Source organism: Schistocerca cancellata, chromosome 9, assembly GCF_023864275.1.
Source record: "Schistocerca cancellata isolate TAMUIC-IGC-003103 chromosome 9, iqSchCanc2.1, whole genome shotgun sequence".
Lineage (NCBI taxonomy): Eukaryota > Metazoa > Arthropoda > Insecta > Orthoptera > Acrididae > Schistocerca > Schistocerca cancellata.
In genome coordinates this window covers 158,590,449-158,607,118 of record NC_064634.1, presented here as the reverse complement: position 1 = coordinate 158,607,118, position 16,670 = coordinate 158,590,449, and the positions used below count along the sequence as shown (strand labels likewise).

The window sequence follows — 16,670 nt, the reverse complement described above, 5'->3', positions numbered from 1 at the left end:
CTCAGATGTTAAGTCCCATAGTGCTTAGAGCCATTTGAGCCTCTTTTTTGAACAATTAAAATACACTTGCACGAAGAAACAAGACTGCGCCCCCCCTCGCAGCCTCGGTTCCAGCTGTGGCAATTATCGAACCTCCCGACATCCGACGCCACACTGCGACACACAGACCGTGATAAGATAAGGGGCGTAAGTCAACCCCGATCCGCGACCACATAAGCATCGCTTCGGAAGTACATATCTATACTGGTTTCATAGGCGAGCAAAAAAGGATTCGTCAAGGCTTTATATAGTCTACATACTCGAAAGACAAATGTAAAGATATATCTAGCAACGGTGGCTTAGCGCCTAAGCCGTCTCAGACAGCCGCGAACTGTTAAACAGCGAGCAACATGCTGCCTATAAGAGTTTCAGAATTGGTGTTAGCGGCCTCAGCAGCTTTGAAGTGAGTGGGTAAACTTGAGTAAAAGTATGTTCAGTTACTAACAACAGAGTACAGTACTACGTGCATATGTACTTTCATTTTCTTGCGACAGCGATCACAAATGCATTTCAAAATGCAGTTACCGGTTTCAACCAGCAGTGGTCATCGTTACTCTAACAAATTTATCTAAAAAATCTGCCGAAGTGCTGCTTCTTACTAATATACACTGCCTGAGGAAAAGTATGTAATGTAAAACTGACAACTGACCACTAGATGCGACAAGGGACGGACATGTCAGTATGAAAGTACAGTAGCAGCAGAATGGGTCAGTCACTGGAGCTCAGTGACTTCGAACGTGGACTATAGTCTGATTAAAATTACTTGATAATTGGCACTTCACGTGCTGGAGGTGTCTTCCTCCGATCAGAGCGCTCAACGTCACGCACGAAGTGTTCGCTGTTGCCAAACTGCCTCAACAAACGGTCAGTTCACTTCCAATTCCTTGTCTGGCATTATTTCTTGTTGTGCCGGCATCCTGAATCCTGGATCTGGTCCTTTTACTTCACAATTGATAAACACAGACTTCATGTCTTCAATTGACAACCAAAATAATACGCACAAAACGATGGTAACGAAATAACGCACATCTCGTGCAAACCACTAGCCAAAGACTGCTGGATTTCTTCGTACAAGAGGCGATTCGGCTTCACATATTCGGTATTATCATTACAGAAACCGGTTTACAGTAGGTAAAATTCATACGACATGGTGTGAAACCGAAAGAAGCAAATGATAGTTGCAACTGGCTATAGATATATAAATATAACATTACAACGTAAAGGTCTTCTAAGTAGCGTAGTGGTAAATTTACAGTTTGAGATGCAAAAGATAATGGGTGCGAATCTTGTCGCATGTTATTTTTTTCATTTTTAAATATTTATTAAAATGACTCTTGATTATTATTGTTTTCAGTTAACTGGTTTTGATGTAATTTCTTTCATTTTTAATCTTTTGTGTCATAATTTTCAACATGGCATTGATTTTTTTATTTGCCCTTATTTTTCTTCCTAACATCCATTTTTCGTTCCGATTCTGCCTGTGTCGCCTATTATCTGGGAATAGTTCCATTAAGGACTGCTCGTCTGACGGTATCCGTCAGCTCGCATAGCAAAAGATATTACAATTCGCTGTTAGCGCCGAAACGTTTTTTTTATGGATTAAAGTTAAGTATTACATCAACTACGTACTTTATTTGCTACTATAATTCCCTTAACAGTTCCAGACCTCACGCCAGCCTGCGTGAGCTTTAACGCGTGCATTTCGGCCTCCTCCAAACTCCGTGAATTGGCGCAGATGGTCTCCAAGTAGCCGAACATAACCATTTCCAGTCAATGATCGGTTCAGTTGGACCAGAGGACCCAGTCCATTCCATGTAAACACAGCCGACATCATTATGAAGCCACCACCAGCTTGCACAGTGCGTTGTTGATAACTTGGAACCATTGCTTCGTGGGGTCTGCGCCACACTCGAATCGTACCATCAGCTCTTACCAACTCAAATCGGGACTCAACTGACCGGCCCACTGTTTTCCCGTCCTCTAGCGCCCAACCGATATGGTCACGGGAGCGTGATGTCGTGCTGTTAGCAAAGGCACTCGCGTCGGTCGTCTGCTGCCACAGCCCATTAATGCCAAATTTCGCCGCACTGTCCTAACGTCCCACACTGATTTCTCTGTTAGCACTGAAAAGTCTACGCAAACGCCGCTGCTCTCGGTCGTTAAGTGAAGGCCGTAGGCCACTGCTGTGTCAGCGTTCAAAGTCTATTAACTCCGGTCGTACGGCCAAAATCACGTCGGCAACCTTTTCATATGAATCACCTGAGTACAAATGACGCCAATGCATTGCCCTTTTATGACTTGCGTACGCGATACTAACGCCATCTGTATATGTGCGTATCGCTATCCCAGGTCTTTTCTCGCCTCAGTCTATATCCGCATCGAAATATATTTGTAAGTCTAGGCACTTCGGGTTGGTCGCCACATCCCGCTCAGAAACACAGGCAATAACGATAAATCACAAAAAAAACGAATTAAAAAATTTCACCGAGAGACAGTGTACATAACTGGCTCCTATGGTAGCCAGTTACAACAGTAAGGGCAAGTATTCCATCGAGAAACATAATCCAAGAAAGCTTAATCCTGATAAATAAAATAAGAAAGCGGGCCATACAGCATCGCGAGATTTACATAATAACAGAAATCGACAATTATATAAAATTTCTGTTTTGGCTATTTCACTCGCTGTGATGAATTTTCATATTTCTGGAACTGAGTGTAATATCCTACCGTTTTAATGTAACTCGTATTCACAATGACCGAAGTAAAAAGGATGAAAAATGGCAACGGATGCTTGAGATCTCTCTCTTAAACCCGTCGGATACAAGAGAACCAGGATCTGCTAACCGCAGACGTTATTGTGTCGGACAGCTCGAACTCTGGAAAACCACAACTGGCTAGAACCACCTCCGAAAAAGCTATCAATGTCTTGCCACTAGACACCCAACACTCCTGTTCACGTATATAGGATGTTGGAGCATAACTTTAAATCTTAGTCATCTTCACCTACATTCACATCCATACTCTGCAAACCACTGTGAAATGCATGCCACAGAGCGCTTATTGCTACATCAGTTATTAGGGCTTCTTCCAGTAAACAAGCACTGCTGAAGATGCGGTTTTTTTAATAATCAATAAAGAGCAACCGCTGCAGACGTGATGTCTAAAATTATTCATCTAGTTCCATACTCGCGAGGAATTATTGCTTAAATGTCAGACTTCTTGTCTTCACGGTCCGTACGGCAGCGAGACGAAGGGTACCGTCGTATATCCCTAGATCCCTCACTTAATGCTTGTCCTTAAAACTTCGTAAAGAGGCTTTCGTGGTATATCTGGCGTCTAACCTCAAGCCTCTGTCAGTTCAGCTTCATCACCATCTGCGTGACTCTCTCTGTCCCATAAGACGAATAAGCATGTGACCATTCTTGTTGCCCTTCTTTGTGTATGATCAACAGCACCCCAATAATATCCAAACACTTGAGCAATGCCCTAGAAAAGTTCATGAGAGTGTTATGTAGGGTGATTCAATTTTCAAATATGTCACCCGCTTTACCTACGACCGAACCTCTGTCATAATTCCGTTTCATAACCACCATAAATTGCTACGTCCAGGTATTTGTACGAGTTGACTGATTCCAATTCTGAATCACTGGTTGTTGTGGCATTTCTTGACATTTAAAGCAAGTTGCCGAGCTTTCCACGACTTTGGAGTCTTCTCAAGATGTCTAAATGCCTCGGCAGCTTTTTTTCCTGGCTGTCCTTCATTACGGACAAATGCATGATATGAGAAAAGTCTGAGTTTACTGTTAATATTTTCTGCCACGTCATTAATATACAGCACGAACGGCAAAGGTCCCCTCACACTTTCCTGTGGCACGCCTGAAGTTACTTCTACATCGGTCAGTGACTCTTCATATAAAGATAAAAAGATTCGTTCTCCCTAGCAGGAAATTACCAGTTGAATCATAAATTTCATCTGACACCCAATATGATCGCACGTTAAGAGACAAGGAGGTACGCATTATACTGGTTCTCGCGGAGCGAGAGGGAGGGAGGGACGGAAATTTATATATATATATATATATATATATATATATATATATATTCTAGGATACCACGGAGGGGAGATGGTCAGCTTGTTCGAGATCACGGAGAGGGGAGACACTCTCCACGCTGCCAATCCGTAGAAAGTGCTTCCGAGGGCAATAAAGAATTAAAGGGTAAGCCAACTGAAAGCTGGACAGGGCGAACTCTGGAGAAGAGCATTTATTGCAAAATAAATAAATAAGAAACTTTACTCCGCGAGAACAGGCCATGAGGACCCAACGGTAACAGGCCATGAAGACCCAACGGTACGGACCGACCGCCGCGTCATCCTCAAACCACAGGCGTCACCGGATGCGGATGTGGAGGGGCATGTGATAACCACACCGCTCTCCCGGCCGTATGTCAGTTTACGAGACTTATGCCGCTACTTCTCAATCAAGTAGCTCCTCAGTTTACCTCACCAGGGCTGAGTGCACCCCGCTTGTCAACAGTGCTCGACAGACGGGATGGTTACCCATCCAAGTGCTGGCCCAGCCCTTCAGCGCTTAACTTCGGTGATCTAACGGGAACCGGTGTTTCCACTGTGGCAATGCTGTTGGCTGCTGTCCACTTTTATTCATTGAGAACGTCTGAAATGGGGCATCTCATTGGTTGCCGGCGTTTGGTGAAGGGGAATGAGCAGAACTGCTCAAACCTGGATCGCCTTCAGCTTTATTTATTCCTGTGCGTCTTTCGCCTATTCGACGTGCGCCTGCAGTAGCCTCACACACAAACAAAAGGCAAGCGTGTGTGTGTGTGTGTGTGTGTGTGTGTGTATGTATGTGTGTGTGTGTGTGTGTGTGTGTGTGTGTGTGTATGTGTATGTGTGTGTGTGTGTGTATGTGTATGTGTATGTGTGTGTGTGTGTGTGTGTGTGTGTGTGTGTGTGTGTGTATGTGTGTGCGCGCGCGCGCGATTCAGTTCAAACCTATACAGAAGATTTGCGCGCTACCCCATTGTTCCCAGCGTCCACGTTGCTAGCTGCAGCTACTGCCGCCGCAGCCAGTTTTAGTTTTTGACGAAGACAAAAACGCACAAGGAGGCGCTAGTGCTCAGTAATTAAACGCCTCTTGCGGGAAAATATACGAGCGAGCGAGGTGCGCACTGGTTAGCACATTGGCCTAGCACTCGGAAGGACGGTGGTTCAAATCCCCGCCCGGGCATCCATATTTAGGTTTTCCGTGATTTCCCTAAATCGCTCCACGCAAATACCACGATGGTTTCTCCGAAAAGGGCACGGCCGATTTCATTCCACTTCTCTTTGTAATTCTAGTTCGTGGTTCGCCTCTAATGATCACGCTGTCCGTGAGCCGTTAAACTCTAGTCTGTTTTCCTTCTTTCGTAGTGTATGTGTCTGGTGGCAGACATAAAGGTGGCAAGTAATACGATGTTGTTTAAATACTTTACTCGTATGTCTGAGAATGATTTCTAAAATCATACTTTACCTCTTTGGACCTCAGAATGCAAATATAAAATACAGGGACACTATACCAGTGGCAAAAAGATTAGATCTGATCGATTTCATGCTACTGGTGACACTCGAGATTCATGTCCAGTTCAAGGTACCTACTGCATCGATGTCTAACACTGTACCAGAAGTTTGCCAGGCTCTTGTGAAATACCTGGAAAGCAACATTGAGATAAGCTGATTACCATTTAACGTTTCTTTCTATCGAAGAAAGACCTACTAGAATTGAGGAAAGTGGCTCTTTCAAGAACCAGAACTACACCCCATAATCACCCCACTTCTTGAACATGAATGAGTCACGAACACGAACGAATTTTTCTTATTATACTCAGTATTGCTTTTGTTATTGACATTTTGTACGTATTAGTGAGCAACTCTGTGGAGACTCGTTTCCTTTCATTCTGCTTTTACAATCTGTGAAATTAACTAACGACAAACAATGAAATGCACGATTACAAATTACGAATGTTTTTCATTAACCGCGCGGTCTAGGCCGCCTTGCCACAGTTCGTGCGGCTCCTCCCGTCGGAGGTTCGAGTCCTCCCTCGGGCGTGGGTGTGTGTTGTCCTTAGCGTAAGTATGTCCAAGTTAGATTAAGTAGTGTGTAGGCCTAGGGACTGATGACCTCGCTGTTTGGTCTCCTGCCCCAAACCAACCAAAATTCGGTCGGCTTATTGTAAGTTTTTATCGTGATATACGTTGAACCGCATGATTGTATATGCGAAATATCCTGGAAGCATTCACAGTGCGCAGCGTTTTCCGTAATCACCATTGTACTAGTTTACTGTAACGTCACCGTATGTTTTGGAAATTTGTGGTAAGTTCTTATGGGACCAAGCGGCTGAGGTCATTGGTCCCTAGGCTTACACACTACTTAATCTAACTTTAACTTACGCTAAGGACAACACAGACACCCATGCCCGAGGGAGGACTCGAACCTCCGATGGGAGGAGCCGCACGAACTGTGGCAAGGCGGCCTAGACAGCGCGGCGTGCATGTTTCCCACAGCGGCCACGGAAGTCCAACATCAATACAGGGGTCCGGTAATAGCTGTCCGTCGCTCGCCGTGGCTGGGTGTATCCTTACGGACATGTTCACAGATATAAAAGTCTTCGTCAACGATATGTTGAAAGTGGCCTTAAACTCCACATACTTTCGGTAATAAAACCTCTGATTCAAGCAGTAGAAGCCACATTATTTACACAGTAATAAGACGATTGCTGGATCGAATTTTGCAGATACGCTTTTCAAATGGCATTTCATCTGAAAACTTTCGTGGACAAGTTAAAGTAATGTTCCGCGGCCTAGCTGTCCTTACTGGATGAAAAGGCTTAAGCACATTTGAAAAAAAAAAAAATAAAAAAAACAATAAAATCCTGGAACAGTTTGGTGCTTCATGACATTGGCTTCCATCGCTCGTCCGTCATTTGCTCGCACAGCGGTGACGGAAGACGGATATCTGGAAGTGTTCAACATTTTGGGCGGCTAGTAATTTCTCAGTGGGACCAATCTGCGCAACTTTCGTTCATGCAGCAAGACGAATTTCGCAAATTATGGTAGCTGCTGGCGGCACTTTCTGTTGTCCACTTGATTTAGCAAAGTGGGCCATTTCAGATAATCTGTCCGAAGCTCACATCTGACACCTCACTACTTTATTCCCAAAGGAAAAAAGTGGGCTACTGGAAATATGTTCCGGTGTGCTCTGTAATGTATCGCACAACATGTTATGATCGACATTGACAACAATATAACCCGTCAAGGGCGACAGCAATTCCGGGCAAAGTGGCGGAACAGTCATGATTAACTCGAAGGGGATACAGAAACCAGGTAAGCTTGGGTATATTTCATAGTAGAATTGTATTCCGCGCAACTGAAATAGAAATTACATGTTTGTGTACGGGTCACGAAGTTTCACTGGCACATCTGTGCAAGTATTATCTATGACGAAACCGCGATCTTCAACAGCTGTAACTTGAAATACGTGATCATACACGTCCTTTACTGCGATCTACCGCTTTCGTTCAAAGTCTGCGGCAGCTGTTGCAGCTTTTCACATATTTTTATATAAAACTGTTGAGCATTGTATACTCAGAATAAAATGGGAAAGTTACTGTTTCACAAGTCCTGGTTGATTGCAGTAAAATTGGACACTATTACTTTGCCAGCTCTGATTCACCAAACAGGGCGCGGATCGACATCTCTTTTAAACAAACCATTAGCCATACTGCTTAGTTTTTTCCCTAAAATCTCATTATCTTAAGTTCTTTTCAGCTGTTTTCACTTGTATACTTGCCTATTGCCATGTTGCAAAACACATTTTTGTGGTCGAACAAAGTTTTCTACATTTACACATATACTCTGACAGTCATTGTGAATTGTGTGGCAGACAATGTTTGCTGTTGTGCCATATATTCAGGTTACTTCCTTTTCCATACATGGATGGACCATGGGAAAAGTAGTTGCTTTACTCGCCTGTATGACCCGTCATTTGCCTAATTTTATCTGCACCATCATGTGGAATCTATACTTAGAGGCTCAAGAACAACCATAGTTTCTGGCCTGAATGCCGGTTGCTGGAGTTTTCTTAGCAGCATGATATGTACAGCGTCTTTCTTCTAGTGTATCTCAGGTAAGATTTTTCAACTTTCCTTTTAAGTTCTCTTAAAAGACAAGTCTATGTCCATTCAAAGAAACTTTGTATGTATATGTTCGATAGGCCTATCCCCTATCACTCCGACATTGTACAGGATGGTCCATTGATAGTGACCGGGCCATATATCTCACGAAATAAGCATCAAACGAAAAAACTAAAAGAACTAAACTTGTCTAGCTTGAAGGGGGAAACCAGATGGCGCTATGGTTGACCCGCTAGATGGCGCTGTCATAGGTCAAACGGATATCAACAGCGTTTTTTTTTAAATAGGAACCCCCATTTCTTATTACATATTCGTGTAGTACGTAAAGAAATATGAATGTTTTACTTGGACCACTTTGTGGTAGATGGCGCTGTAATAGTCACAAACGTATTAAGTACGTGGTATCACGTAACATTCCGCCAGTGCGGACGGCATTTGCTTCGTGATACATTACCCGTGTTAAAATGGACCGTTTACCAATTGCGGAAAAGGTCGATATCGTGTTGATGGCGTGTGCTATGTATGCTGCTCGGTATCGTGGACGACATCATCCAAGAGTCCGGACTGTTCACCGTATAGTTACGGTAGTTAAGGAAACAGGAAGTGTTCAGCTACATGTGAAACGTCAACTACCACTTGCAACAAATGATGATGCCCAAGTAGGTGTTTTAGCTGCTGTCGAGGCCAATCCGCACATCAGTAGCAGACAAATTGCACGAGAATCGGGAATCTAAAAACGTCGGTGTTGAGAATGCCACATCAACATGGATTGCACCCGCACCATATTTCTATGCAACAGGAACTGCATGGCTACGACTTTGAACGTCGTGTACAGTTCTGCCACTGGGCACATGAGAAATTACGGGACGATGACAGATTTTTTGCACGCTTTCTATTTGGCGACGAAGCGTCATTCAGCAACAGTGGTAACGTAAACCGGCATAATATGCACTACTGGGCAACGGAAAATCCACGATGGCTGCGACAAGTGGAACATCAGCGACCTTGGCGGGTTAATGTATGGTGCGGCTTTATGGGAGGAAGGATAATTGGTCCCCATTTTATCGATGGCAATCTAAATGGTGCAATGTATGCTGATTTACTACGTAATGTTCTACCGATGTTACTACAAGATGTTTCACTGCATGACAGAATGGCGATGTACCTCCAACATGATGGATGTCCGGCACATAGCTCGCGTGCGGTTGAAGTGGTATTGAATAGCATATTTCATGACAGGTGGATTGGTCGTCGAAGCACCGTACCATGGCCCGCACGTTGACCGGATCTGACGTCCCCGGATTTCTTTCTGTGGGGTAAGTTGAAGGATATTTGCTATGGTGATCCACCGACAACGCCTGACAACATGCGTCAGCGCATTGTCAATGCATGAGCGCACATTACGGAAGGCGAACTACTCGCTGTTGAGAGGAATGTCGTTACACGTATTGCCAAATGCATTGAGGTTGACGGACATCATTTTGAGCATTTATTGCATTAGTGTGGTATTTACAGGTAATCACGCTGTAACAGCATGCGTTCTCAGAAATGATAAGTTCACGAAGGTACATGTATCACATTGGAACAACCGAAGTAAAATGTTCAAACGTACCTACGTTCTGTATTTTAATTTAAAAAAACCAACCTGTTACGAACTATTCCTCTAAAATTGTGAGCCATATGTTTGTGACTGTTACAGCGCCATCTGTCACAAAGTGAAAAAGTGGTCCAACTAAAACATTCATATACTACACGAATATGTAATAAAATGGGGGTTCCTATTTAAAAAACGCAGTTGATATCCGTTTGACGTATGGCAGCACCGTCTAGCAGGCCAACCATAGAGCCATCTGGTTTCCCCCTTCAAGCTATACAAGTTTCGTTCTTTGTAGTTTTTTCGTTTGACGCTTATTTCTTGAGATATTTGGCCCGGTCACGATCAATGGACCACCCTGTATATGTCCCACATACTTGAGCAGTATTCAGGTATAGGCGGTACAAGTGTTTTGTGTACAAACTCTTTTGCAGACTAACAGTCTGTCTACAGTTCAGGTATTTAAAATTAAGAAAAGTTTATGGTAGGTAACTGTTGCTCATTAAAATAATTCGGGAATTTAAAAAAAAAAAATGTTTTCATCAAGGTAAGCCCACATTGTTTTTCTGCCATCACGGATCAATCGGGAGAAAAGAAATCACTACAACTGCAGTATCGGCAGTGTTTACGCCGACCGCACACGAAGCTGCAATCGTGTCCGGAATCTACGTCACTCGCCGCGAGACCGACCGGTGACGCTGTCAATGGAGATAGAGAGGTAGCCACTAATGGTCCCGCCCTCAACGGGGAAAATAGTATCCTTCCGCGCGCCTTTATTAAATCGGCGGAAGACGTTACAAATACTGGAAGACTACCATCGTTGATGGCGCCACCATCATCAGTTACTAGAAGCGACTAATAAGCCGAACCAAGGGCAGCAAGCAGTTAGACGAACACTGTAAATGTTACAGGTGGATTACTGTTACCGCTGACAACCTGGGGCTACGTGTGAGTACTGTAGAGTGTAAATTTTACCCGTACAACTGTATGTCTTTGTGTATCTAGCATAAAGTTCTACCTTGTATCCACTGCCTACAACTGCTGACACAACAACAGTCGAAAACATTTTTATCATTATTTGCTACACTTCTACTGTGAAATAATAGAACTCACCAATTTGCAGTGGAATGCGGCTGAACCTTGCCTCACGAGGAAGTTTGCAAGGGCAAGATGAACACTTCTCGATCTGAAACACAGGTGACGTTGATATCAATTAAATCTAGTTTATGATGTGTTGGTAAATGTTGATAAAAACCTAAGTCAACTTAGTATGGGGTATAATTTTGTTCATTGAGCTTTCCGAACAACTCGTAATGTACAGTAAATGTTTCGTTCAAACGTCTAAAACACAACGTCGTGCCGTTCTCTTATTTTGAGCAGTTTAATGCCATTTAATTAAAAATTAATTTAGGTGTAAAAGGAGTCAGCCGATTTTCAACTGTAAAACAGGGATAAGAAAGTATCAGACGTGTCCGAACTGATTTACAAAATGGCTCTGAGCACAATGGGACTTAACATCTATGGTCATCAGTCCCCTAGAACTTAGAACTACTTAAACCTAACTAACCTAAGGACATCACACAACACCCAGTCATCACGAGGCAGAGAAAATCCCTGACCCCGCCGGGAATCGAACCCGGGAACCCGGGCGTGGGAAGCGAGAACGCTACCGCATGACCACGAGCTGCGGACAACTGATTTACAAGTTGATAAAAATAAAGAGCTCCCAAAACTGGTGCCACATTGGAAACATCCGGACAGTAAACAACTGACACTGGAAGACGTTTGAATTAGTTATTCGGATATGAAGCGGCTTGTACGGGATAGAGTAGCGTGGAGAACTAGAGAGTGTGTTTTATAGTAAGACTTAATTAAGAGAAACCTTTGGACAAAATGAGTGTCGCGTTTGTAAAGCGTGCGCGTGCATTCAGGAGCCGAGCGGCTCATATGACGCTCGCAATCACGTTGTTTGCAAATGTACACATTGGTCGCGATCAGCTCATGAGCCGTTCTGGGCGAGGCACCTGCTGTAAGTTCTTCGGGTGAGCACAAAGGGAACCTTAGCAGCAGTGTTTCCAAATTGAGTTTCCGAAATTCCTCCATAGCAGGCAAAATAATTCCCATTTCGGCAACATTTCCCCCATATATCTTAAACCTATCCAGTCCTTTAAACTATTATTTACTATTGATATTGGCATCTTTGAGAGATGGAATTTTGTATTATAAACCAAAATTTTTAAATTGTAAATAAAAAGAATAGCCTGACCGTAAACATGAAAAAACTGCCACGTTTGCTTTCTTCGCGCTTTTTTCATAGTTTTATTGATTTTCCATCATCGCACTTCGCAACTGGACGCCTCTGTGCCTTACCCTGCAGTAAACATTTAAAATTCGTGCCTGTGTTTTTTACTTACACTTCCTGAAGCCTCTAAACCGCCGATCTGTCATTACCTTACGTTTAATAACAACAAATTATATCAAGAACGACGCATTTTCGAGAGATCCACAATAGTTGAAACACTATGTATTCATAGGACATACGTTATAACATAAAACCCATCAAATACAAGCTTCAACTAAAACGACGGAATACAATATGGCTTGTTCTCAGAAGTCGATACGAACACGAAAGTCGATAGACATCCTAAACGGTCGGAACTGGGCATGTGATGTCACGGAGAGATAGCAGCCTGGTGAACCTGTATACGTCTTTCACAAAAGGAGAGGTATATTGACTGCTTTGAAGAGAGAGAGACGTCTAGTGGATATCTAAGAAACTATGTGTCGTTCGAATTAAAAAATCAGAGATGAAATAGGAAAATAAAATACTTCTCAATTTTCCCAGTACCGAGATTTTATTCCCAAAAAATTTCCTCAGGATTTCCGTTTCTCCAAAACTGCGAAAAAACCCAATCTGGAGTCGCTAATCTGGAGGGATGAGTTAAACTATTAATTACGAATAATATATTACAAAATTCCATTTCCAGTCAGGTAATACGTTGCTATTTAACTGGTGCCAGTGTAGTCAGTGAAATAGTTCGCTTTAAGACAGCACTTTGTATGTGAGTTGACAAACTTATTGTTAGATGCCTTAGCTCCGGATGTTTTTCTCCGGTTACTCACAGTTGTGAAACTGTTTGACCACAAGTATTGCGCTGTGCAATTTTGTTACTTTCGTCTCTTCCAGAAAAATACCACACAAAAAGAACTAGATTTCAGTCTTTCATTCATTGTTGAACAACACATGCAACTATACACAAAACTGAATCTAAAAATTTAATTTTTTACTTCTCTACAGCGTGTCACGTTTTCATTATACCCAAGGTCAGGACTGCAGTCAATGATGCACAACACACACGGACCTGCAAACGTGTCACAGCCACCACGTTGGAACTGCGGCACTGCGTCGAACGACTCTGCACTGACAGCTTCGTTAACCGTTAACGGCCGTGCAGGATTAGCCGAGCGGTCTCAGGCGCTGCAGTCATGGACTGTGCGGCTGGTACCGGCGGAGGTTCGCGTCCTCCCTCGGGCATGGGTGTGTGTGTTTGTCCTTAGGATAACTTAGGTTAAGTGGTGTGTAAGCTTAGGGACTGATGACCTTGGCAGTTAAGTCCCATAAGATTTCACACACATTTCAACATTTGAACCGTTAACGAAGGAAAGAGCATGTTCCAAGCTCGGGGACTAGTACGTTTGCAGCGTGGAACAGCTGGGATGGAACGTCCCGAATGGACTAAATAGAGACAAGCTAAGAATGATACTGATACGTGAAAAATTAATGAAATGTTAACGACACAAAAAAGTTGTAACATCGGCTGTACGCAACTCATTGCTATCTCAAAACGAGGTAAATAACGATAATTCGCTTTTCTGTGAGTGAATTCTACACTATCAAAAGCTTAATACAGTAAAGGGTGGAACGTTTCATTTGTTTACTCGTAGTAAGCATGACTATTAGTGCTATTTTAATAGTTCGATAATTATTGCACGTCTAAAAGGCTGTGAATACTGAACTTCTAAAAATGTGTGTTCATGGCACAACCAAGAATCGAAATGGGCCTCTAAATTCACTCACACCGAAACGATGCCCCAAAATTACAGTTTCATCTGGTACAGTTGTCAGAATTCCAACTTGCGATGCAGCTTTTGTATTTGTGTATGGGAATTTAGGCTGGATGAAGGTATTAGAGAGAATGGGCTTTGAGATGGGAAATGTCTGCAGTTGAAAAGTCAGTTGAAGACCCGGCAAAGGAAAGAAGGCAGAAAACAGGAAACTAGAAGAGAAGCCTTAAAGGGCAAGAGAACCATGCGCACAAATCTGGGGCCCTCTGAAAAGATGCCATAAGAAAAAACGTTGGGTTGAACTTTAAATGCCGGCGTGTGGCCGTGCGGTTCTAGGCGCGTCAGTCTGGAACCGCGAGACCGCTACGGTCGCAGGTTCGAATCCTGCCTCGGGCATGGATGTGTGTGATGTCCTTAGGTTAGTTAGGTTTAACTAGTTCTAAGTTCCAGGGGACTGATGACCTCAGCTGTTAAGTCCCATAGTGCTCAGAGCCATTTGAACTTTAAATTGCAGTTCCTGAAAACCTGATTTTCTCAGAATCTATAGAAGCTAGAAGTATGAAGTATGTATACTTATTTCTATAAACTCAATAAATCTTGTCGCAAGAGCAAATTTTAAAATTGAGTGTAAGCTGAGATCTGAGGCAATTTTATATTATATTTACAGAATCACAATTTCAAAATGATGAAAATTCTGCTATTCGATAAATTCAAGTTGCAAAGAGATTTAACAGAGAAAATTTTGTAAGAATCTTATATATATATATATATATATATATATATATATATATATATATAATTTTTTTAAAATAACGTTTTTATATTCTATAAAAAAAGGTACATAAATATAACCCAAGGAACTTAACCATTATGTGTTAATTTCATGTAAAGCGTGGAACAAATTCTCATTGGCGTATCTCCAAGACTGTGGATATGGTGTATCTTTTAAATAGTTTTTCAAGAACGTCCCCCTTAAACAGAGATAACGCAGCTACTTTTGCGCATCCTTTTCTTTTAATACTGTGCGACTTATGTTCAGTTACAGCCGACAGGTGCCACTTAAGGGACTCTGGTCGCAAATCACGATGAGGAGGGCACGGCAACCACTACCGGTACCAGGCGCGCTTCGCGGCGAGAAACACGTCCCGTGTGAGGACGGCTTCAGCGGTCACACTCACTCATAGAGAGCGTGTAAAGGGGCAACTGAACGAGAAGGAAGAAACCCTGTTCTGATTGCGCGACTAAACATACTGCTCAGCGTCTTCACTCAACTACATAATTCTTTCTTTGTGTCTATTTGTTGCAGTGTATGAGATGTGGCTCCAATTCACGCGAGAAAAGAACAAGCACTGAAGATTTCATATGTCGGTGAGGCTGTGATCGAGGGGTGGATTAATGTTCTGTGGGTGATGGCGATTGCTTAGAAGAGACAGAAAATCTAGGGGTCATCGCTTTGAAAGTCAATGGGAAAAAACCTTCAAAAACTACTGTTTTAAGCTGTTTTGATACTTACAATTATCAAATAATTGCAAAAATTTGTTTTATTTTGGACAAAAAAGTTTTAAATTTCTTGAAATGTGTAGCGTTCACAACCTTTTTCTGAATAACTTCTGTTATATCCTTGTTAATACACAGCAATAAGCTCATAAGTCTTTTGTTAACACACAGTCGATAAGCAAATTAAAAGCAAATAAACTGAAATTACAATAAATTACTTGTAAAACTGTAGTTCTTAATTTGCTGTCAATTAAATTTTTGCCATTGTATATATACAGGGTGTTACAAAAAGGTACGGCCAAACTTTCAGGAAACTATATATATATATATATATATATATATATATATATATATATATATGTGTGTGTGTGTGTGTGTGTGTGTGTGTCTGGCATTCGTGAGCACTGGCGTAACAGATACCATTCGGCTCTCGCGATTTAGATTTTCAGTGATTTCCATAAATCGGTTACGGTGGATGTGAGAATGGTTCTTGTGAAAAGAACGTAGCAACTTTCTGCCCCCATCCTTCCCTGTCCGAGCTTTTATTCTGTCTCGATGTTGACGGGATGTTAAAACCAAATTGTCTATGGAGCAAGCACCGGCAGAAGTGATGCCGTTTTTCCACGGCGTGCGCATTTCGTTACGTAACAGCGCAGCTGCTGTGAAGCAGACGGCAGGCAAGGCCGCCTCGGGAAAATGGAAGCCTGCGCCGCTGCAGGCAACTGTACTCGTTATGTTGGGGTCGCGCCTTCCCGTGCAACTGCTTTCAGCTGCTGTGGTCAGCTGGTGCGTTGCAGTACCGACTCACGTGAATATCTTAGCACGTGAGTGCCACATCACATGCACGCGTTCGCTGCCATCGTCAAGGCAGATTGCGTCAACGAAGGAACAGTTTCATGTATCCATAAAATTTATTACATAGGGTTAATGGAGTCATTTCTAATAATAGTTATCCATGTAAAAACTGAAAGGGACGTGGCACCGGACCCGGTCACTCGCTATCGCTAGTGAGTGACCCAAATCGAGTGACATGTGCACAACAGGTGGGCCAAACAGTTATTAGGAGTATACTTATCACCGTTACAGTTATTTTCTTATACTAGTTACTTTTAGCAGTTATTTTTACTACAGAATTCGCCACACGGGAGAGCAGTTAAGTAACTATGTAGGTGAAATCCATCAGTTTAGTTGATGAATATAATTAAAACTGCGGGTATTGCGACCCGGCAGGAATCTCAGCAGAATCGCTTCGTAACCTTACCTGAGTAACTGTCCACTACATGTCAGT

At 42.7% G+C, this 16,670-nt stretch overlaps 1 protein-coding gene across 4 annotated transcripts in view; it reads right to left on the bottom strand.

The window, feature by feature from the left end:
- Positions 1-16,670, bottom strand: part of LOC126101586 (histone acetyltransferase KAT6A-like) — a 295,397-nt gene that overhangs the window by 181,771 nt on the left and 96,956 nt on the right. For all 4 annotated transcript variants that reach the window (XM_049912240.1, XM_049912244.1, XM_049912242.1 and 1 more), the window contains one exon: positions 10,934-11,006. The gene's annotated coding sequence lies outside the window, so the exon portion shown is untranslated. The remainder of the gene's footprint in view (positions 1-10,933; positions 11,007-16,670) is intronic.